Genomic DNA, 24,183 nt, shown 5'->3' on the forward strand with positions numbered 1-24,183 from the left:
TTTTTGACACTATGGACTACTGCCCATCAGGCTCCTCTGTCCATGGAATAGTCTAAGAAAGAATACTGGAGTGGGTAGCCATTCCCTTCTCCGGGGATCTTCCCAAATCAGAGACTGAACCTGGATTGGATCTGCATTGCAGGCAGATTCTTTACCATTTGAGCCAACTTTTTAATGAACTATAATAAACTCAAAGAAAGTTGAAGAATTATGAATTTACAGCTCAAGAGATTTTTGTAAAGTGGACATTCTTGTGTAACCACCACTCAGATCAAGAAAAAAAAAAGCACCAGTATTATACCAGAAACTCTGTATTACCCAGCTCTTTGAGCACCATGCCCATACAGCTAACAACCATCCTAATTTCTAGCACAGAGATTAGTTTCAACTGTTTTTTAGCTTTGTATAAATGGAGTCATTTAGTATGTGTTCTGTGTGTTTAGCTTTTATACTCTGTGGAATTTCTCTGTACTATTAAATGTAGCAGAAGCAACTTCCTTTTTATGTTTGCATAGTATTCCATTGTATAACTACACCATAATTTATGTACCCATTCTGTTCATGGGCATTTGGGTTGTTTTCAGTTAGGAGATAATACAAATAAGGCTACTCTGAAGCTTTTTGTACATTTTTCCAATATATATCTATAGTGTTTGCTGTTGGATAAATACCTTGGAGTAGAGTAATGGGTTTGGAGAAGGGCATGGCAACCCACTCCAGTGTTCTTGCCTGGAGAATCCCTTAGACAGGGGAGCCTGACAGGCTGCAGTCCATGGGGTTTCAAAGAGTCAGACATGGCTGTATAGTCTTAGCATATGCCCAGAGACGTGGGTTATGCATAAGTTCAGATAAGATTCTAAAAAACATTTATGACAGTGCAAATTGCTCTACATTCTTGTCAATACTTATGTCAGTCTTTTAAACTGTATCCATCCTAATGGATGTATTCCCCAGATAGCTAATGTTTGGATTCCCCAGATAGCTAATGCTTATTGACCATGGGGAGATCTATTTGTGTATGTGTGAACTGTCTGTTTGGGTCTCCTGTCCACTTTTTAATTTCATTTTCTGCCATTTTTATATTAATTAGTCAGAATTATGTGTTCTGAATATGAGTCTTTATCAGTTACATGTACTGAAAATATATTTTCCTGTTTCTTGTATTGGTTTTTCACTTTGTTAATGGTATCTCTTCTTTAAGAGAAGCTCTTAATGAAGTTAAATTTATGAATTAGCCCAACGTCCTTTGACCTGATTACTGCCCATGTCGTATTGCTCTGATGTCTTTATGAAACAGTCCTTAATAAATGGTTCATTTGCTGGTTTAATTGAGAATTTTTAGCCTATTGTCACATTTATGAAATTTAGGATGTTTCCCTATAGATGCCTTTCCTCTTCCTTACCCACTTCAAAGCCATAATGCCATTTATTTAGACCCCTCTCATAAAGTTACAATATTTTCTCATAATTTGTTTTGTATGATAAAACAACTCACTATCCAGATGGTTCTGTCAAAAATGTGAGTTTCTCTGGACATCCCTTCTTTCATGGCAGTTACAAATATCCTATGTGTAATGTACCCTGGCACCATTCCTTGTGGGACCACAATGTTCCCCTTTTTCATTCAAAATGGTTCATTCTTTTGATTATTCAACAAACACTAATGGAGTGACTACTTTAAGTTAAGCACTGTACAAGACACTTGTATGTAGTAGTATGCAATATTGAACACAACACTTACCTTCATGCAGTTTACAATCTAGAGGGAGAGATAGACATATCATCAATTATTATATTCATTTATGTAAAGTAATTTTGGCTGGGTCTATAAAGGATAAGTATCATTGTCAAGGGATGGTCATTTTTCCAGGGAAGTGTATCAAGGGCTTTATTTTTCTTTGTGGATCAGGCACAGGGATGTTAAGAAAATAATGATCCATGATTCCCAGGAGTTTGGACATAAAGAATCACTCCAAGTCAGTGAGTATACCAGTTGACAACATGGTAGGTAGTTTGTGGTCTACTTAAGTGAGGAACATGGGGACTCTAGCCAGACCAAGAAAATCAGGGGGTGTTAACTTTGCAATATTATGTTGCAAGTTGCCAATCTTCATTCTGTAGAGTAAAGATTTGTTTTGAAAGAATTCCTGCACTAAAACTTTTATTATAATTTCTTCCAACTGATGGTTGGGGGGATAAAATGTGTTTCATGAATATTTCAAGATGTATTTTTCCTATTCAGGAAATACTGAGAGAAAGTCTGTTGGTTTGTTTGTTTCATGTTGGGTCATTCTACCTACCTTTCCTAAGAATATGTGGGTTTTTAAATAAAAATTTTTAACTTGTGAAAAAGTTTCCAGCAGTAGAGATTTTGTAATTTTCTAACCTCTTATTTTCATGTCTTCTTAGAAGCCAACAGTCTTTAGTCTACTTAATATGAGAGAAGCCACATAATTATTTGCATCCAGGAATGTCTATAGGGGAAAAATCTGCTTATATCTTAGCAAATGAATTATTTTTCCTTTTCCTTTTGTTATTTTTATCTGCATTTTCATCAGGCACACAATCCATATTGCCAAATGGTTTGCAGAGCAGGCTTCATTTTCAACATAGTTTTTTCAGAATATCCTTTTATCTGATATTTTAACTGCCTGATGTCATCTAGATATGTTATTAGCTTATTTCAAATGACTGATTTTGGCATCATATTTCTTATAACATGGTAGCTTATTAGCCATATTAGCTTATTAGCTATAGTACCAACAACACCTTTTAAAATAATAGTTTATGTTTCCTCTTGTTATTAAGAACTCCTTATTGGGAAGAGTGACTTAAATATGAAAATTTAAAAATTATCTAACTTTTAGAAATGTGATGTATATTCTATTGCTGTTTAGTTTACTATAACATATATTTATTTATAAGTGTCATACTCTGATGTAACAAAAACAAAAATTAACCAAATATTTTAAATGTGTGCTGAAAATATAGAAAAATTGGATTTGTATTAAAAGATCATCAAATTGATAGTATAGGTTAGAAAAGTTGAAAGTGCAGTTTTTGTGTCAATGTACCGATCAAACAACATATATTTTGTTTGAATTATCACATGGTTTGCTGGTACTTTCTAATATGTGCATCCTTAAATGAAAACCGACCATTCAGTATCATTTCTTCATCTATTCATTCAGCAATTATTTGTTGAGGATCTAGTATCTGCCAATGTTTTTCACAACCTAAGGGTCCAGTAGCAAAACAAATAAGAGTCTTTCCTTTCATGAGCTTACAAACTAGTGGAAAGGGCAGAATCTGAATACGCTATTACACACCTAAGGGTAGTGAGATACTTTTACCCTTCACACTCTTTTACTCTTCAGATCTGGCGCAGATAGAACCAAGGACACATAGAGAGGCTAAAGGGAATAAATCTTGTTAAGATCTGAGGTTCTTATTGTCCTGAAATCACACGGCAATCAGGCTAAACCACAGGGTGGTTATTCCTTCTTCTGTTACTACACAATGGAATCCAAAGCTCAACCTCCCTTTCCTATCCCTCTATCAGCTGAGTCCAAGAACTCCAGGAGCCATAGCAACGGGGAGGACAGAAGCCTCAAAGCAAGGAGGTTTCCCTATTGCTTAGAGAGACATGATGGATTGATGTATCTACATGGTTGGGTGTTAAATTTGGAAACATACACTAACCATGCATGTTTAAAAGTGTTTAGTACAAGTTGTCCTACTTGTCTCCCATTTACTTCCCATTACATACAAGGGTATGTTGAGGGACATAGAATCAACTCTTTCAGAAATCTTGAGGACTTCTGGTGCAGTATGACCAAAGAATAAGCTAATGCAATTGTGCATCTGGCTATATGAATGTACTCCTCAAATATAACTGTGTGTTCAAATGTCTCTGTGCATTTTTAATTTATAGTCCTCTTGCTTGTTCCCTGCTGTATCTGAGAAGACCCTGGGATCGTGTCTCTTAGCTGCACTCACTCTAGAATCAGCTGGGCATTTTTAAAAATTTTGCCTCCTGCATTTCACTCCAGAGAACCTGGTTTGGGTGTGCAATGTGTTCTGTGCACATTCCAGACCAGTGTGTTATAACTGTAAGCAATGTACTTGGAACTTAAACTCTACAGATTAATTACTGGTGTGCCTTGTTTTTCTATCCTCTCTCAATACTAATGTCTGAGATAGAGCTTCTACAAAGCTCTCTGGTTCTACCCCTCCATTCACCAATGTTTGCTTCTCATAGGCATCCCTGATTTTCACGGCCTATGAAGGGAACTTCAAATGCCTCTGAGAAACTCTGCTTATAGCTTTATAACACAAGAGGAATGGAAGTAAACATCATTAGGATAACAATTTTATTATAAAAGTGCTGTTGTCTGCTAAATCTTATCTCATAACATAGATAAAATTGCATAAAGTTTCTAGTTGAAATTAGAAACTCCAATAGAGTGGAAGTGACAAATAGATTCAAGGGATTAGATCTGATAGAGCACCTGAAGAACTATGGATGGATGTTCATGACATTGTTTAGGAGGCAGTGATCAAGACCATCCCCAAGAAAAAGAAATGCAAAAAGGCAAAATAGTTGTCTGAGGAGGCCTTAAAAATAGCTGTGAATGGAAGAGAAGCAAAAAGCAAAGGAGAAAAGAGAAGATATAAGCATCTGAATGCAGAGTTCCAAAGAATAGCAAGCAGAGGTAAGAAAGCCTTCCTCAATGATCAGTGCAAAGAAATAGAGGAAAACAATAGAATGGGAAAGACTAGAGATCTCTTCAAGAAAATTAGAGATGCCAAGGGAACATTTCATGTAAAAATGGGCACAATAAGGGACAGAATGGTATGGACCTAACAGAAGCACAAGACATTAAGAAGAGATGGCAAGAATACACAGAACTATACAAAAAAAGATCTTCATGACCCAAATAACCATGATGCTGTGATCACACACCTAGAGCCAGACATCCTGGAATGTGAAGTCAATTAGGCCTTAAGAAGCATCACTATGAACAAAGCTAGTGGAAGTGATGGAATTTCAGTGGAACTATTTCAAATCCTAAAAGATGATGCTGTGCAAGTGCTGCACTCAATATGCCAGCAAATCTGGAAAACTCAGCAGTGGCCACAGGACTGGAAAAGGTCAGTTTTCATTCCAATTCCAAAGAAAGGCAATGCCAAAGAATGCTCAAACTACTGCACAATTGCATTCATCTCACACTCTAGCAAAGTAATGCTCAAAATTCTCCAAGCCAGGCTTCAACAGTATGTGAACCGTGAACTTCCAGATGTTCAAACTGGATTTAGAAAAGGCAAAGAAACCAGATATCAAATTGCAAACATCCATTGGATCATCAAAAAAGCAAAAGAGTTCCAAAAATACATCTACTTCTGCTTTATTGACTGTGCCAATGCCTTTGGCTGTGTGGATCACAACAAACTGTGGAAAATTCTTAAAGAGGTTGGAATACTAGACCATCTGACCTGCCTCCTGAGAAATCTGTATGCAGGTCAGGAAGCAACAGTTAGAACAGAACATGGAACAACAGACTGGTTCCACATCAGGACAGGAGTACATAAAGGCTGTATACTGTCACCCTGTTTGTTTAGCTTATATGCAGAGTATATCATGAGAAATGCCGAGCTGGATGAAGCACAGACTGGAATCAAGATTGTCGGGAGAAATATCAATAACCTCAGATATGCAGATGACACCACCCTTATGGCAGAAAGTGAAGAAGAACTAAACAGCCTCTTGATGAAAGTGAAAGAGGAGAGTGACAAAGTTTACTTAAAACTCAACTTTCAGAAAATAAGGTCATAGCATCTGGTTTCATTACTTCATGGCAAATAGATGGGGAAACAATGAAAACAGTGAGATACTTTATTTTCTTGATCTCCAAAATCACTGCAGATGGTGACTGCAGCCATGAAATTAAAAGATGCTTGCTCCTTGGATGAAAAGCTATGACCAACCTAGACAGCATATTAAAAAGCAGAGACATTACTTTGCCAACAAAGGTCCATCTATTCAAAGCTATAGTTTTTCCAGTAGTCATGTATGGATTTGAAAGTTGGACTATAAAGAAAGCTGAGCACTGAAGAATTGATGCTTTCGAACTGTGGTGTTGGAGAAGACTCTTGAGAGTCCCTTGGACTGCAAGGAGATTCGACCAGTCCATCCTAAAGGAAATCAGTCCTGAATATTCATTGGAAGGGCTGATGCTGAAGCTGAAACTCCAATGCTTTGGCCACATGATATAAAGAACTGACTCATTGGAAAAGACCCTCATGTTGGGAAAGATTGAAGGCAGGAAGAGAAGGGGATGACAGAGGATGAGATGGTTAGATGGCATCACTGAATCAATGGACATGAGTTTGAGTAAACTCCGGGAGTTGGTGTGGGCAGGGAAGCCTGGCATGCTGCAGTCCATGGGGTCACAAAGAGTCAGACATGACTGAGAGAATGAACTGAACTGAACTGAAGATTTCTAGGTTGAAGAATTGAGTGTATGCTGCAACAATTACTGAGGTGGGACAGACCATTAGAAAAGTTTTATTGCTTTTATTATTATTTTAGGTGCATTGTGGCATTTGAATTGCATTTTGTATATATTAGGTCTGAGATGCATATATATACATATTGCTGTTCAGTCACCCAGTTGTGTCTGACTCTCTGCAACCTGATGGACTGCAGAACACCAGGCCTCTCTGTCACTTACCATCTCCTGAAGTTTGCCCAAGTTCATGTCCGTTTCATTGTTAATGCCATCCAGCCATCTAGTCCTCTGATGCCCTCATCTCCTTCTGCCGTCAATCTTTCCCAGCATCAGTGACTTTTCCAGTGAGTCAGCTGATTGCATCAGATGACCAAAATACTGGAGTTTGTTTCAGCATCTATCAGTCTTTCCCACGAGTATTCAGGGTTGATTTCCCTTAAGACTGACTGGTTTGATCTCCTTGCCGTCCAAGGGACTCTCAGGAGTCTTCTCCAGCACCACAGTTCGAAGGTATCAGTTCTTCCATGCTCCACGACCTTTATGGTCTAGCTCTCACAACCATACTTGACCACTGGGAGGACCATAGCCTTGACTATATGGATCTTTGTCAGCAGAATAATGTCTCTGCTTTTCTTACACTGTCTAGGTTTGTCATAGCTTTCCTGCCAAGAAGAAATACCATCTGATCATGGTTGCAGTCACCATCTGCAGTGATTTTAGAGCCCAAGAAGAGGAAATTTGTCACTGCTTCCATCTTTGCCCCTTATATTTGCCATGAAGCATTGGGGCTGGATGTCATGATCTTAGCTTTTTTAATATTTAGTTTAATCCAGCTCTTTCACTCTCCCCTTCCCCTTAACAAGGGGCTCTTTAGTTCCTCTTCAGTTTCTGGCGTTAGAGTGGTATCATCAGCATATCTCAGGTTTTGATGTTTCTCCCACCTATGTTGATTCCAGGTGTAACTCATCCAGCCCAGCATTTCTCATGAAGTGCTCAGAATATAAATTAAATAAACAGGATGACAGCAGACAGCGCTGTCATACTTCTTTTCCAGTCTTGAACCAATCAGTTGTTCCATACAGGATTCTAACGATTGCTTTTTGACCCACATACAAGTTTCTCAAGAGACAGTTAAGATGGTCTGGTATTCCCATCTCTTTAAGAGCTTTCCACAGTTTATTATGATCCACACAGTCAAAGGCTTTGGCATAGTCAATGAAATAGAGGTCATTGTTTTTCTGGAATTCTTCAGCTTTCTCTATGATTGAGAATGTTGGCAATTTGATCTCTAGTTCCCCTTCTTTTTCTAAACCCAACTTGGACATCTGGAAGTTCTTCATTCACGAAATCCTGAAGCCTAGCATGCAAGAATTTAATCATGACCTTACTAGCATGGGTGAAGAGTGTAATTGTCTGACGGTTAGCACATTCTTTAGTACTACCCTTCTTGGGAATTGGGGTGAGGATTGACCTTTCCAGTCCTGTGACCAATGCTGGGTCTTCCAGATCTGCTGACATATTGAATGCAACGCCTTGATTGAATCATCTTTGATGCTTTTGAACAGCTCTACTGGAATTCCATCACATTCACTAGCTTTACTTACAGCAGTGTTTCCTAAGGCCGATTCCGCTTCACACTCCAGAATGTCTGGCTCTGGGTGGCTGACCACACCACTATAGTAATCCAGTTCATTTGGATCTTTTTTGCACAGTTCTTCCATGTGCTTTTTCCACCTCTTTTTGATCTTTTCAGCATCTACTAGGCCTCTACCATTTATGTCCTCTATTGTGCCCGTCTTTGGGCAAAATGTTCCCTTGATGTCTCCAATTTTTCTGAAGAGATCTCTAGTCTTTCCCCTTCTGTTGTTTTCTTCTAGTTTTATACACCTTTCATTGAAGAAGACCTTACTGTCTCTCTATGTTGTTCTCTGGAAATCTGCATTTAGTTAGATATACCTTTCCCTTGTCTCCCTTGTTTTTTCGTTTCCCTTCTTTCTTTAGCCTCCTCAAATAACGCCTTTGCCTTCTTGCTGTTTTTTCTTTAGGATGATTTTGGGCACTGCCTCCTCTACCTTATGGTCCTCCATCTATAGTTCTTCAGGCACACTGTTTATAAGTGCTAATCCCTTGAATCTAGTCATTACCTCCACTGCAGATTCATAGGGGGTTTGATTTAAGTCATACCTGCCTGGCCTAGTGGTTTTCCCTGCTTTCTTTAGTTTAAGCCTGAATTTTGCTTGAGAAGCTGATGATCTGAGCCAGTCAGCTTATATACACGTGTATATATGCATATATATATATATACACACACACGTGCATATATATATGTATATGTATATATACACACACCTAGATATATAGTGGTATGTAACTCCATATACAAAGGAGAGGCAGGACTAATCTAGATTCAGTCAACGTCTGCATGTGGATTTTTTAAAACTTTTTTATTGTGAATTAAAATGTACACAGAAGTAAACTAGAATACTGAATACCCATGTGCCTTTCATCCATCTTCAAAAACCAACTCGTGACCCATCTTGTTTCAACTACATCCAGCTATTCACTGTTCCCCTCCTTCTACTGCTACTGCTAACACTACTGGATTATTTTGATGGAAATCCCAAGTGGAATATAATTTCCATCATGAATTATTCAGTATGGATTTGTAAAATTGAGGGCTCTTTATAGAAATATAATCACAATATCATTATTACAACTAAAATAACAGTAATTTCTTTATATTTTCATATATTCAAACAGTGTTCCAATTTCTTTGACCATCCATAAATTATTTACTACTGATTGTTAAAAGATCTGAATAAGGTTTATACATGATAATTCATTGATTTTTCTTGTACGTTTTTATTTTATCTCCCTTTTTCACTTGCAATTTATTTATTGAACTGAAGTTATAGTCTTTTAGAGTTTCTTACAATCTGTATATTCTGGATTTTATCCCCGTTATTTTTCCCCGTTGTCATTTCCCCTGTTATTTTCTCTTTTTCCCTTATGTCTTATAAATTAGTAATTAGATCTATAGATTTTTACTTGACACAGATTTGATTGTTTTTTGGTCAACAATATATCATAGATGGTGGTATGTGCTTTCATCGTGAAGCACATAATATCTGATTGCCTGCCTCGTATGGTGTTAGCAGCCACTGATGATCATTGCCCAGATTCATTATTTCATTTAATGTTGTAAAAAGCCTCTTCAGTCTTGTTTCTGGATAATTTAGACACATTTCCTACCTTATACTTGGAATCAACCAATTCTCTCAGGAACTGAAGTTCCTTTTAGCTGAAGATGGTATTTCGGGAACATAGTCTGGGTGCTTGTTATTGGCTTGCTTATTTTGAATACAGCTAGGAGACATATCAGGGCTTCCCTAGTAGCTCAGATGAAAAAGAATTTGCCTGCAGTGCAGAAGACCTGGGTTGGATCCCTAGGTTAGGAAGATCCCCTGGAGAAGGGAATGGCAACCCACTCTAGTATTCTTGCCTGGAAAATTCCATGGACAGAGGAGCCTGGCCAGCTATATTCCATAGGGTTGCAAAGAATAGGACACAACTAAGTGACTAATACACACACACACACACAGAATAGGACACAACTAAGTGACTAATACACATACACACACACACACGAGATATCACACATTCATATTGATATCTTTCTTTTAAATTCAGAATTACTGGGCTTTTTACTTAACTGCTTCAGTCTAGTATAGTGAGGGTTTCAGAAAAGAGAGCATGGTGAGGGCCCCAAACCTGAATCCTATGAAGATAGATATTTAGGTATAGAAAACCTAACTCCTATGAAAATAGATATTTAGGTATACAAAAGAGGGAAAAGACCAGACAAGGCTAGTAGAGAGGAAACCTGAAAGCAAGTATAAGAAAATGTTATAAGAAGGAGAAGACAGTTGCATTGGATTGTCCCAAGAAGTTAAATAATACAATGTGAAAATGTGAGAATTTATATTTGGGAAAAAGGAAGCAATTCTTGCAGCTGAATGACAGGATTAGAATCCAGTCAGAGCAGGTAGGTAAGTACCCAGGAGATGAGAAAATGTAGACAGTGTGAATAGAGATATTTCTTGATTCTGAAAATGGAAATAAAGTGGTCATTTATATCTTTTTTGCCTCAATAAGTTATTTCTTAATTGATAAAATCTAGATCTCAGTCAGGGCTAGTTTCTTCGTGAATAAATCTGAGAGACTAAGGCATTCATACTTACAAAATACAAATTATAAGGAAATAGATAGATTTCCACACAGGCTCCTTTTATATTCTGGAATCCTTAGTGTACTAAGTGATTCAACATGTGAAAATGTATTTACACACAGTTCTTTTGACAAGTCTGTCATGTCCATGAGAATTTCCATCTTCACTGAGCAGTGAAGTAAAGTGAAGTCGCTCAGTCATGTCCGATTCTTTGCGATGTCATGGACTGTAGCCTACCACGCTCCTCCGTCCATGGGATTTTCCAGGCAAGAGTACTGGAGTGGGTTGCCATTTCCTTCTCCAGAAGATCTTCCTGGCCAGGGGATCGAACCCAGGTCTCCCACATTGTAAGCAAGACGCTTTACCGCCTGAGCCCCCAGGGAAGTCGCTGAGCAGTAGGTCTATAGAAATCATAAACTGCTGATGTTTTATCACTGGTCACGTTACTCACATCTCCATTTATACATTAGCCCTGGATTCCTCTTTCAGTTTAGCATTTCATTTTTCAGACTATAAGATTCAGAGGGTAAAGAAAAACATCCAAACTTTGTCATTTCATCTGTTGTAGTAGATTCACCTAAAGTGATTACCTTAACTATATATTCAAAGCCTCACTGGCTTGGCCAGATGGTGTGTTCCTTTCATCTATAGTCCGTTAGTTTATTTTAGCAAACACTTGAGACTGCTTTAACATCCCATAAATGAAGTGGATGAAGACCAGGTTCTTTCTAGGTTAATGATTTTGAGATCACTATTTTTTGAAACCTAAGCACTATTTGAGCAAAGCGGGAAAAAAAAAAAAAATCAGCAGATGGGAGAGAGGGTCACCATCAGTGATTATGATGAAAATAAAACAGCTTACAAAAATAAAAGGACAGACCGTGTGGCTAAGTTTAGTTCTTCCCCATAGTTCAGTAGTAAAAGATATAAAAGCGCATCAGAACTGCCTGTTGCTTCAGAGAGTCTTTAGTAAAGATAAATGGTAAAATAACGTGATATTTTCATGCTTTTCAGGTTGGCAGTGTTTTACTTCTTTCAGTTCAGTTCAGTCGCTCAGTCATGTCTGACTATTTGGGACCCCGTGGACTGCAGCACGTCAGGCCCCCCGTCCATCACCAACTCCCAGAGTTTACTCAAACTCATGTCTATTGAGTCAGTGATAACATCCAATCATCTCATCCTCTGTTGTCCCCTTCTTCTCCCGCCTTCAATCTTTTCCAGCATCGAGGTCTTTTCCAATGAATCAGTTCTTTGCATCAGGTGGCCAAAGTATTGGAGTTTCAGCTTTAGGATCAGTCCTTCCAATGAATACTCAGGAGTGATTTGCTTTAAGGTGGACTGCTCTGATCTTGCACTCCAAGGGATTCTCAAGAGTCTTCTCCAACACCACATTTCTAAAGAATCAATTCTTCAGCACTCAGCTTTCTTTATAGTCAAACTCTCACAATCCATACATGACTACTGGAAAAACCAAAGCTTTGACTAGATGGACATTTGTTGGCAAAGTAACATCTCTGCTTCATAATATGCTGTCTAGGTTGGTCATAGCTTTTCTTCCAAGGAGTAGGTATCGTAATTTCATGGCTGCAGTCACCATCTGCAGTGATTTTGGAGACCAAAAAAATAGTCTCTCACTGTTTGCGCTGTTTCCCCATCTATTTGCCATGAAGTGATGGGACCAGATGCCATGATCTTAGTTTTCTGAATGTTGAGTTTAAGCCAGCTTTTTCACTCTCCTTTTTCACTTTCATCAAGATGCTCTTTAGTTATTCTTCACTTTCTACCATAAGGGTGGTGTCGCCTGCATATCTGAGGTTATTGATATTTCTCCCAGCAATCTTGATTCCAGCCTATGCTTCATCCAGCTTGGCATTTTGTATGATGTATTCTGTAAATAAGTCAAATAAGCAGGGTGAGAATATATAGCCTTGACATACTCCTGCCCTGATTTGGAGCCAGTCTATTGTTCCATGTCCAATTCTAACTGTTGCTTCTTGACCTGCATACAGGTTTCTCAAGAGGCAGGTCAGATGGTCTAGTATTCCAATCTCTTTAAGAATTTTCCACAGTTTGTTGTGATCCATACAGTCAAAGGCTTTGGCACAAGCAGAAGTAGGTGTTTGTCTGGAACTCTCTTGCTTTTTCAATGATCCAACAGATGTTTGCAATTTGACCTCTGGTTCCTCTGCCTTTTCTAAATCCGGCTTGAACATCTGGAAGTTCACAGTTCACATACTGTTGAAGCCTGGCTTGGAGAATTTTGAGCATTACTTTGCTAGCATGTAAGATGAGTGCAATTGTGCAGTAGTTTGAACATTCTTTGGCATTGCCTTTCTTTGGGACTGGGATGAAAACCGACCTTTTCCCATCCTGTGGCTGCTGCTGTGTTTTCCAAATTTTCTGTCATATTGAATGCAACACTTTCACAGCATCATCTTTTAGGATTTGAAATAGCTTAACTGGAATTCCATCACCTCCACTAGCTTTGTTCATCATGATGCTTCCTAAGGCCTAATTGACTTCACATTCCAGGATGTCTGGCTCTAGGTGAGTGATCACATCATCATGATTATCTGGGTCATAAAGATCTTTTTTGCATAGTTCTTCTGTGTATTCTTGCCACCTCTTCTTAATATCTTCTGCTTCTGTTAGGTCCATACTGTTTCTGTTCTTTATTGTGCCCATTTTTGCATGAAATGTTCCTTTGATATCTCTAATTTTCTTGAAGAGATCTCTAGCCTTTCCCATTCTATTGTTTTCCTTTATTTCTTTGCACTGATCACTGAGGAAGGCTTTCTTACCTCTGCTTGCTATTCTTTGGAACTCTGCATTCAGATGGGTATAATTTTCCCCTTCTTCTTTGCCTTTAGTTTCTCTTCTTTTCACAGCTATTTGTAAGGCCTCCTCAGACAACCATTTTGCCTTTTTGCATTTCTTTTTCTTGTGGATGGCCTTGATCACTGCCTCCTAAACAATGTCACGAACCTCCATCCCTAGTTCTTCAGGCACTCTGTCTATCAGATCTAATCCCTTGAATCTGTTTGTCAGTTCCACTGTATAATTGTAAGGGATTTGATTTAGGTCATACCTGAATGGTCTAGTTCTTACTAAGTGTTATTTTTCCATGATTACAGGGCCTGCCTTTGAAATGAAGAGGGTCATTTTATTGACTAAGTTTCATTTTATAGCATATTTCATTTTATAGCATATGGTCACAAGTAATTTTAATTTTTTTTTGAGATTTGCAATTGTGTGAATCATAGGAAGGCTTGATTTAAGTGGACCCAGTGTGACGACTCAATTCCAGCAAAGTATTCCTTGGGAGAGAAAATTCTTTTTAATAGCTATGATTTAAAACAGCTTATCTAAAAACAGTACCCACAGAGACATAGGTGTTTTTCTTACAAAAGCATTCTGGAAAGGTAATGAGGGTGTGCTTTAAAGAAAGGAAAATATGAATAATTAACAGAGTACTCTGAACTGCATTTCTTTTCTTTGCACAGGGGTGGGAACAATAAGGACCCACTCTAGCTTCAGGTTTGCTCTCTCTTTTATCTGGATTATTGCTGTCACCAGAGAGCTTTATCTTTCCAGCATCATGTACAACAAAAATCAAATTAAAAGACCCGAGGCAGAAGGGAGGTGAAGGATAGGTACATGAAACGCAGTTGAGTATGGTTAAGGATCGCTAATAGGTATAATTTCATGAAGGAAAAACACTCTTTCCTTTCAGACTCGTTTATTTTTGAACTTAATATTCCAACACCTAAATTATTTTTGATGATTCACAAGGCATGGTCTGAGAGAAATATTCTACTGGAGAGACCAGGAATATAGATCAAATGTCATGAAGAATGGCCTTCAAAAATTGCTCCACATAATTAGAAAGGCCTTTTTATTGGCTAAAATCTTGAGGCAGGTATAGACTGGAAGTTAAGCTGATTCTCACAAATTTTGGACCTCAAAGATGACTGTCAATGTCAGCTTCACTTCTACGTTAGGGTAGATAGGATCATTATAGGAGGAGTAGACCATTCCTTGGAGAAGGAAATGGCAACCCACTCCAGTGTCCTTGCCTGGAGAATCCTCGGGATAGGGGAGCCTGGGGGGCTGCCGTCTATGGGGGGCTGCCGTCTATGGGGTCGCACAGAGTTGGGCATGACTGAAGCGACTTAGCAGCAGCAGCAGCAGCAGACCATTCCTTGGATACAAACCAATATTTCTTTATTGATGAGGTTTTTTTAATTATTATTTTACATATGTCACAGGTGTACAGCATTATAATTCAATATCTGTATACACTACAGAGTGATCACCAGCAGTTATCCCTGGTTGCAGTTAGCCCCTTTCACTCACTTCACCCACCCTGAAGCTGCCCCCTGCTCGGTTAAACACTAATGGGTTTTCTGTATCTTCATACTTGTTTTTGTTCTATTTTGTTTGTTGTTGTCGTTTCCAGATTCCATATGAATGAAATCATATGGTTTTTGCCTTTCTCCAACTGACATTTCACTTACCACAATAAATCCATCCGTGTTGTCAAAAAAATGGCAGGATTTCATTGTTTCTCTAAGTTTGATTATTATTTTATGTACATATATATATAAACACCATGTATGTATAGTATTTCATTGTATGTATGAATCTTCTTCCATTTATCCACAAATTTCTATATATTGATTTTGTATCCTGTGACTTTACTGAATTTATTTATTATTCCTAAGAGCTTTTTTGTGAAATCTTTTAAGAGTTTCTATATGCTTTCTATATGTTTCTATACTGACAGTTTTACTTCTCACTTTCCAACATGGATGCCTTTTATATCTTTTCCTTACCTAATTGCTATGGCTCGGATTTCCATTACTATTAATATGTTTAATAACCGTGGCAAGAAGATATGTCCTTGTAGTTTTTCAAATATTAGAAGAAACATTTTCAGCTGTTCACCTCAAGTATGATGTCAGCAATGGCTTTGTCATATACAGCTCTCTTTATGTTGAGGTATGTTCCCTCCATATCCACTTTGTTGAGAGTTTTTATCACAGATGGATGTTGAATTTTGTCAAGTGATTTTTTTTGCATCTGTTGAGATTATCAACTAATTTTTATCCTTCATTTTGTCAGTGTGATATAAAACTGAATGGTCTGCAGAGGTTGAATCATTCTTGCATCCCCAGAATAAATCCCACTTGATATTAGTGTGTAACCTGTTAAGTAGTTTGGATTTGAATTGCTAATATTTTGTTGAGGATTTTTGTCTATGTCCATCAAGATATTGACCTGTAATTTTCTTATTTTTGGTGTCTTTTGTCTCATTTTGCTGTCAGGGTAAGGCTGGCTTTATAAAATATCTTTGGAAGTTATCCGTCTCTTTAATTTTTTGGAAGAGTTTGAGAAGGATAGGTATTAAATTTTCTTTAAATGTTTTTAAATGTCAGGGGCTTTTGTTTGTTGGAAGTTTATTATATACTATTTCAATCACCTTATTAGTAATTGATCTATTTCGATTTTCTACTTCTTCCTGATTCAGTCTAAGAAGATTTATGCTTCTAGGGATTTATGCATTTTTTCTAGATTGTCCAATTTGCAGGTGTATAATTGATCATAGTAGTCTCTTTGGGTCCTTTGTATTTCTGTGGAATTAGTTGTAACATATCCTCTTTCATTTCTGATTTTACATATTTGAGCCCTTTTTTTTTTTTCTTGGTTAGTCTAGCTAATGGCCCTTAGTTTTACTGATCTCTATCGTTTTATTTTTGTCCCTTACTTCATTTCTTTTCTTTCCTTCTACCAATTTTGAGCTTTTGATTTTTTAATAGTAAAATTGAAATAACGGGCTTCTGTTTTCTTTCCCAGATTTGAGAGGCTTTCAGCCACTACTTCGTCAAACACTTTCCTTTTCTTTCTTTTCCTTCTGGGACCCCTATAATGCTAATGTTATTCTGCTTGATATTGCCCTAAAGGTCTCTTAAGTTATCTTCACTTTTTTAAATTCATTTTTCATTTTGCAGCTCTGTTTGTGTTTGGTTCTGTTGCTTTGTCTTTCAGCTCACTGATTCACTCTTTACCTCATTCAATCTACTATTGAACCTCCCTAGTATATTTTTCAGTTAGTTATATCTGCTTGATATTTTCTTATATTTTCATCTCTTCATTGAAGTTCATACTGTGTTCATCTATTTTTCCAGAGTTCAGTGAGCATCTTTATAACCTTTACTTTGAACTCTTTATTAGGTAGATTGCTTATTTCTGTTTTGTTTAATTCTTTTTCTGCGTGTTTTTTTTTTCTTTTGCTTGAAACAAGTTTCCCTGCTCCTTATTTTGCCTCCTTCTCTGTACTTGTTTCTACATATTAGGTAAATCAGCTATGTATCTCGCTTTTCATAAAGTGACTGTGTGTAGGAAACGCCCTATGGGGCCCAGAAGCACAGTCTTGCGTTATGTGAGCTGCATGTCTATTGTGCCCAGGCCATGATGCTGCCAGACACTGGCGGGCAGAGTTGTGATTCAGCGGGCTATGAGGCCTGGCCGAGGTGCAAGAGTGGGTAGTGCTCTTGGTGAGGCACAAGTACTGGTACTAGCAGATTAGACTGTGATTTCCAAAATGGCGCCCACCAGTGCTCGTATTAGCAAAGCAGTATGAAACCACGAACAGGATGCCTGCCAGAATCTCAGTCATCAGGGATCCTCTCAACGGCTTCCTGCCTCTCCAGCAGACACTTCAGGATCAGTAAGTGGATCCCCTTCACCAAGATCCCTGTGCTTTTCAATCTGGTGTTTTATTGCTGGCTTTTAGGTCAAGTGAATCTGTGCAAGAGCCCTTTAGAAGGGGATTTTTCATTCCCTATAATTCTGTAGGGTTTCCTGAACACAAAACTTATGGTTTTCTAAAGCCAGGTGTTTTGGGGACTTATTTCTCCTGTGCAGGATCTAAATGTTGGAGTACTTTGTATGAAACTCATATCCCTTACTCCTCAGGGAAAATAATCATACCTTTGTAATCCTTCCTGGCCATGGATTACTGTGACTGAGGTGTGATTTTCTTCTTGGTGTGACTATATCCTTGTTTCTGCTACTTGTCTTGATACTGTCCTTTTGCCATTTGTTGTGGAGTGTCTGTTCATCCAACTTCCAGAGTGAATTATTCTATATATAGTTGTAGAATAGATTTGTTATGTCCATGAGAGGAGATGACTTCAGGATCTTTCTTTGCCACCATTGAACCCTCTCCTCTCAATTCTCCTGCTGATAAATTTTCAATTACCTATATAAGCTTCACATTAAAACAGAATGATTTGATGCAAAAGATGTCACAAATTTGAAAATGTTTAAGTTGTATGGATTGGGCTGTAGTTCTGAGTAGTTCAACATTTTTTAAAAGAAATGATCTTATCCACTTGAGAAATATGCCTTCTTCCTTATTTCCATTCATTTATTTAAATATTTAAACCTAAATATTTATGCTTCATATCCTGACACAATCAAAATTGCCTGTGCTGATGAAACTAAGTTAATGGGTCTGAGAAGAATAAGGGAATTATACTTCACACATTATCTTATTTTGAAATCGTGTATCTCATATAAAAATTGTGGGAAGAGAACTCCCTATGTCCTTTATCTCTTAGATCATGCATATCTCAAACCCCAACTATCCACCGCATGAAAGTAAAAAACTTCTGAATTCATGATGAAGAGCTGAAAGCATAAAGAATTCATGGGCAATAGACAATATTTTGAGTGTCTTCCCATCTGTCTCAATTTAACTCCAGTATATTCTAGCACATCATCTTTCAGGCCACTTCTAATTGTCTCAAGGAAAATAATTTCAATGCCTCCGTTAAGCATATAAGTCAATCAATTTTTTATGCATCTTCGTAACAACAAAACATTGCCAAGTTTTACATTTGAGTCAACTTCCATCATTTGAAAAACCAATTGTAGTGAAAAGTTCTGCCTTTGCTCTCTGAAATGTCTTTAGGAATGCTTTTATTTTCCATTTGCAAAGACGTCCTCCATTTTTCCTATAGCGTCACTTTCTAATCATGGTCCCTCGCATTCAGGAAATCCCATCTGTTTACGTTAGCAATGAACAGGCTAGGCAGAAAATGGAGAAGAAAAATCAGAGGTGGGAATTAGAGTCTTGAAAACGTGTGAGAAACACACATACATACACATATTTTAGCAGTTTCCTGGAAACAATGGAAATCCCCCCTCTTAAAAAACCTCCCTTCCTCCCTCTGCTCTCCAATTCCCATCCAAAAACCAGTGTTTTAACAGCAGTAATGTTCCCAGAGTGAAACAAAGTGTGTTTCAGAGGCAGCATGGGAGAGTGAGAGCTGTGAACATATGTGCAATATGATGTAGTACTAAAATACAGGCCTTTTTAATTAGACCCTAAAACTGCTTTTATAACACTATTTTTTGAAGTTAAAGAATTGTATGGCTTTCTGTCATATAGATTCATGCTACCACCAAGCTTTCTTTTTAATTAATACACAAATGTAGGATACATAATAGGTTGCCCAGAGATGGCACATTTATCCTCACTAATGAGAATACCATGTGAGGATGCTCACTTCTTGCCTAAGGCTCTGCTGTTTTCAGTTCTTCATCCTGTAATTTCTGAATTAAATAGTTTACATTGGCTTTGTGATTAGGAAAAGGAGAAACACATTTTAGCAGGCTAAAAATCCACTTGGATATGGCATAGTTACAATTTCCTGTTAACACTAAGCCTTTAAAAATTTCTGGATGCATGACTTCTATCTTGCCAGCATCCACCTTCAATCCCAAGTCCCCGCATAAAAATCTTTGATTGAAAAGAATTAAATGGTAAAAGTTCAAGCCACTCTAACTGGCCAATGAGAAATACTGAACCAGAGGCCTGAAAAGAAGTTGGGAGAAAGAGAGCAATGATGGCAAACAAATGTCTGGACAGGGCAAACACTGGCTCATCAGGCCTGGAGCAATAGCTTAGAGATGGGGCTTTTACTGAAGCTTCTCGGTTCAGTATTTTGCTAGATATAACAATGAACAAAAATAAACCATGCCGTCAGACGCTGGACCATCAAGTGAATGAGACGAGACTGATGTAAATAACTGAAATACAAAGCAGGTCAAGGTTAGCCATGGGAGTGTCAGACTGTTAATGATAGGCAAAGCTTCTTAGAAGCGGTGGGAAATCCAACTAGTAAAAAGGCTTAGCAAGACATGTGTTTCAAAACTGGGCTCCTAACATTAAAGAGAGAGTTTTAATTTATGATTGGGGTTGTCGTTGTTTAGTATCTTTTCCCCTGCCCCCTGTACTTATGTGTCTGGTGCAATATAGACCAGAGGATGAAGAAAGAGATCAATGAGATACAAGGAAAGGTGAAACTCAGGGATCCAGTAACGTCAATGGAAACTGACAGTTGAAAATAGAAGCTTGGGGCAGAAATCTAGTAGTCTGCAAAAAAAGAAGAAAATGAACATCTCACTTTCTAATATTCCTCACTTTATGACCCTCAGTGTAGGGATATCCTAGAGTCCTTTCATTCTGCACACACAGAGAAATTTCAATTGGGACCAAATATAACAAATAAAATATGTTTGTTATTGATGTATAAAAATGTTCAGTTCAGTTCAGTTCAGTTGCTCAGTCGTGTCCAACTATTTGTGACCCCATGAATCACAGCACGCCAGGCCTCCCTGTCCATCACCAACTCCCGGAGTTCACTCAGACTCACGTCCATCGAGTCAGTGATGCCATCCAGCCATCTCATCCTCGGTCATCCCCTTCTCCTCCTGCCCCCAATCCCTCCCAGCATCAGAGTCTTTTCCAATGAGTCAACTCTTAGCATGATGTGGCCAAAGTACTGGAGTTTCAGCTTTAGCATCATTCCTTCCAAAGAAATCCCAGGGCTGATCTCCTTCAGAATGGACTGGTTGGATCTCCTTGCAGTCCCAGGGACTCTCAAGAGTCTTCTCCAACACAAATGTATATGACAGAAATTACTTATTGGCATGAGTTTATAAATTCTAATGATAAGGGGGTTCATATGAATAATTTGCATGAATTTGTATTAATATATACCTTGTTTTATTTTATACATAGTAATAGCATATGTGGGTTATATAGAGGAAAGTCCACTCTTATAAAAGGATTGTATCTAAATTGATTGTACAATATCTAGTTAATATCTATCAATACCCTGTACAGACAAGAACACTTTATTAGAAGGTAAAAAAAAAAAAAAATCTATGTTCCAGTCCTGGTTCTGCTCATTAAAAACACCATGTTTTTAGAGAAAATTCTAAAACTTTTATCTGAAAAATTAAGCATAATGTCCATAACTCCTTTTTGTAGCAACTTTTGAAGACTGATAGAGATATTTTATGTTGAGGTACCTTAAACATTTACACATTAATATTCAATTAAATATAATCTTATGAATAGATGCTTTGAAATGTTAAATTAATAACAATCTGAAATAAGCCTTTTACAACTCAGCAGTTTAATCCTTTTATAAAGTGAAAGACCTGTTTAAGAATTTCAAGGTAACAGAGTCTTACATGCCTTTGTTTCTTGTTGGAGTTAGTTCGTTGGCATATCATATCTAGTGCAGACAAAAAACTAGGGTTTTCAATATAGGCATCTATATTGAAGCCATACAAGTTAAACATGATCCTTTTGAAAGTTTCTTTGGAATTGAATTATTTCAAACTGATATATGGGCTAAATATCACTGGATGTAGTTGGTCATTTGATTTCTAAACAATTCAAATATCACTGCTAATTGTCTTGCATCATAAACATAAATCTAGACACTTTCATCTCTAGCTCATCTGTCTGTTTTCTAATCAGCATTGTTGTTTTATTTTGGAGTTGAATTTCCCGAGGTCCTTTCTAGATGCTGGACAATAGAACATTTGCTTATTTTGAAGTAACTTAACATTCTTTAAATGAGAAAATCTCAGATAATGAAGTAAATTTTAGTTAAATTGTCTTTAACTAAAAAAGCAGTTAAATTGCTCTTAAAAGTACCGATAAAAATTCCATTTTGATGCTATGTTTCATTAAAGTTTCTTATATATTGTGTTATTCAAGGATTATATGTCTTGTAGCATCTTGCTTGTAAACAGGTATAATTAAAAATATATTCTTCTGTTTCAGTAGTATGTGGGATCAAGGTATTCTCAGGAAATCTTTTTTTTTTACTTTTTTAAGCATTTGTTTAGGTAGCTTTCCAGAGAAAGCAGTGGGGAGGATGAAAGGGAAATAATTGGAAAGGTATCTCACAATAGCAAATCTAGGGAAAGAAGGTAGGTTTCAGAGAAGCCAAAGCAAGAACAGGAGAGCCTGCAGAAGCCAAGGATTCCCTCTAGATCTCGTTTCGGACTTGCATGAGTTTTTAGTTTTATCTCTCTCTTCACTTCTCCTTCTCTAAATAAATTGCTTTATTGACATATAAAGATAAGTGTACAGCAGAATAAATTTTCACAAAATGAACTTATCAATGAAATCATCACCCAGACTGATAACTAGAACAGCATCCATAGCCAAAAGACCTCTTTTGCCTCTCCTACTCATTACCTCTCTCCTGCCGAAAGATGAATTCTTACTATCATAAATTAGTTCTACCTGTTCTTTAACGTCATATAACTGGAACTATACAACATGTGGGCTTCCCAGGTGGTTCACACAGTAAAGAATCTGCCTACAATGTGGGAGACCCAGTTTCAACTCCTGGGTCTGGAAGATACCCTGCAGCAGGGAATGGCAGCTCACTCCAGCATGCTTGCCTGAAGAATTCTATGGACAGAGAAGCCTGGCAGGCTATAGTCCATGGAGTTGCAAAGAGTCAGATACTACTGAGTGACTAACACTTTCACCTTCATTTTCATATAGTATGTAGTCTTTTATGCCTGGCCTCTGTCACCCACTGTAATTTTTCTAGGAGTCGTCCATAATGATTCATTTGTAGTTTCATTTGTTTTCATTGCTATGTAGGATTCTTTTGTGAAGTATGTCACAATTTATTCCTTCTATTTTAATGAATAAGTGGTTAGAAATGTGATTTGTTTTTCATTTTTGGCTATTTTTAAAAAGTGCTTCTAGGCAACAAAATAAAAAGTAAATAAATGTGACTGCATCAAAATAAAAAAAAAAAAAAAAACTTCTGCACAGTAAAGGATACCATCAACCAAACAAAAAGGCAACCTACAGAATAGAAGATATGTGTAAATGATATGTCTGATAAGGAGTTACTAATCAAAATATACAAAGTCATACAACTCAATATCAAAATAACAAACAGCCTGCTTAAAAAATAGGCTGAGACATAGGCACATGACCAAATGCTCAATAAATATTTGTCCCATGACTGAAAAGATTGCAACAATTTAATGACACTAAATCCAATAGTTAATCATCTCTACCTATCTAAATTATTATTCAGTTCAGTTCAGTCGCTCAGTCATGTCCGACTCTTTGCGACCCCATGAATCACAGCACGCCAGGCTTCCCTGTCCATCACCAACTACCGGAGTTCACTCAAACTCACATCCATCAAGTGCGTGATGCCATCCAGCCATCTCATCCTCGGTCGTCCCCTTCTCCTCCTGCCCCTAATCCCTCCCAGCATCAGAGTCTTTTCCAATGAGTCAACTCTTTGCATGAGGTGGCCAAAGTATTGGCTTTAGCATTATTATTAGGAAATTAGATATTTCAATATTGGACAGTCTATGTCTAACTCAATGGCAAATTGGTCAAATTACTTATTTTATTGAAGATCATGAGTAGATCTTTCTTTATTGATATATCCATTTTTTAAACTGTAATTCTCCTGGACCTTTCTGACATCATTAAAACTGATTACCAAACTCATCTTAAATTCCATTCTCTGTTGTCTTCTCTTGGAATACCCTATTGAGAGGGGACATAGTAAAGGTTGTTTGTGTCAATGACACTCCCTCAAAATGTCATACTCTCAGTAGCAATGATAAAATGTGTATGTGTTAACTGCTCAGTTGTGTCCAATTCTTTGCAATTTCATGGACTGTAGCCAGCCAGGCTCCTCTAGTCATGGGATTCTCCAGGCCAGAATATTGGAGTGGGTTGCCATTCCCTTCTCCAGGAGATCTTCCTGATCCAGGGCTCGAACCCAGGTCTCCTATGGTTCTTTCACTGGTGGGCAGATTCTTTATGGTCTGAGCCACCAGGGAAGTCCAATAATAAAATAATGACAATTAAAATATTGACAAAATATTGCAGCTGTGAAGAATTAAATATCTTCTGGGAACTGACTCCACTTAAAGTTTTGAAACTGTTTTTTCAATATCTAGCAAATGATGTTCACCACATAAGCTGACCTAATCATTGATATTTTCTTGACTCTGTGCAGTGACAGATGGTTACTAGACTTATTATGGTGATCAATTCATCAGGTATATAAATGTCAAATC

The sequence above is a fragment of the Ovis canadensis genome, chromosome 5 (assembly GCF_042477335.2).
Source record: "Ovis canadensis isolate MfBH-ARS-UI-01 breed Bighorn chromosome 5, ARS-UI_OviCan_v2, whole genome shotgun sequence".
NCBI lineage: Eukaryota > Metazoa > Chordata > Mammalia > Artiodactyla > Bovidae > Ovis > Ovis canadensis.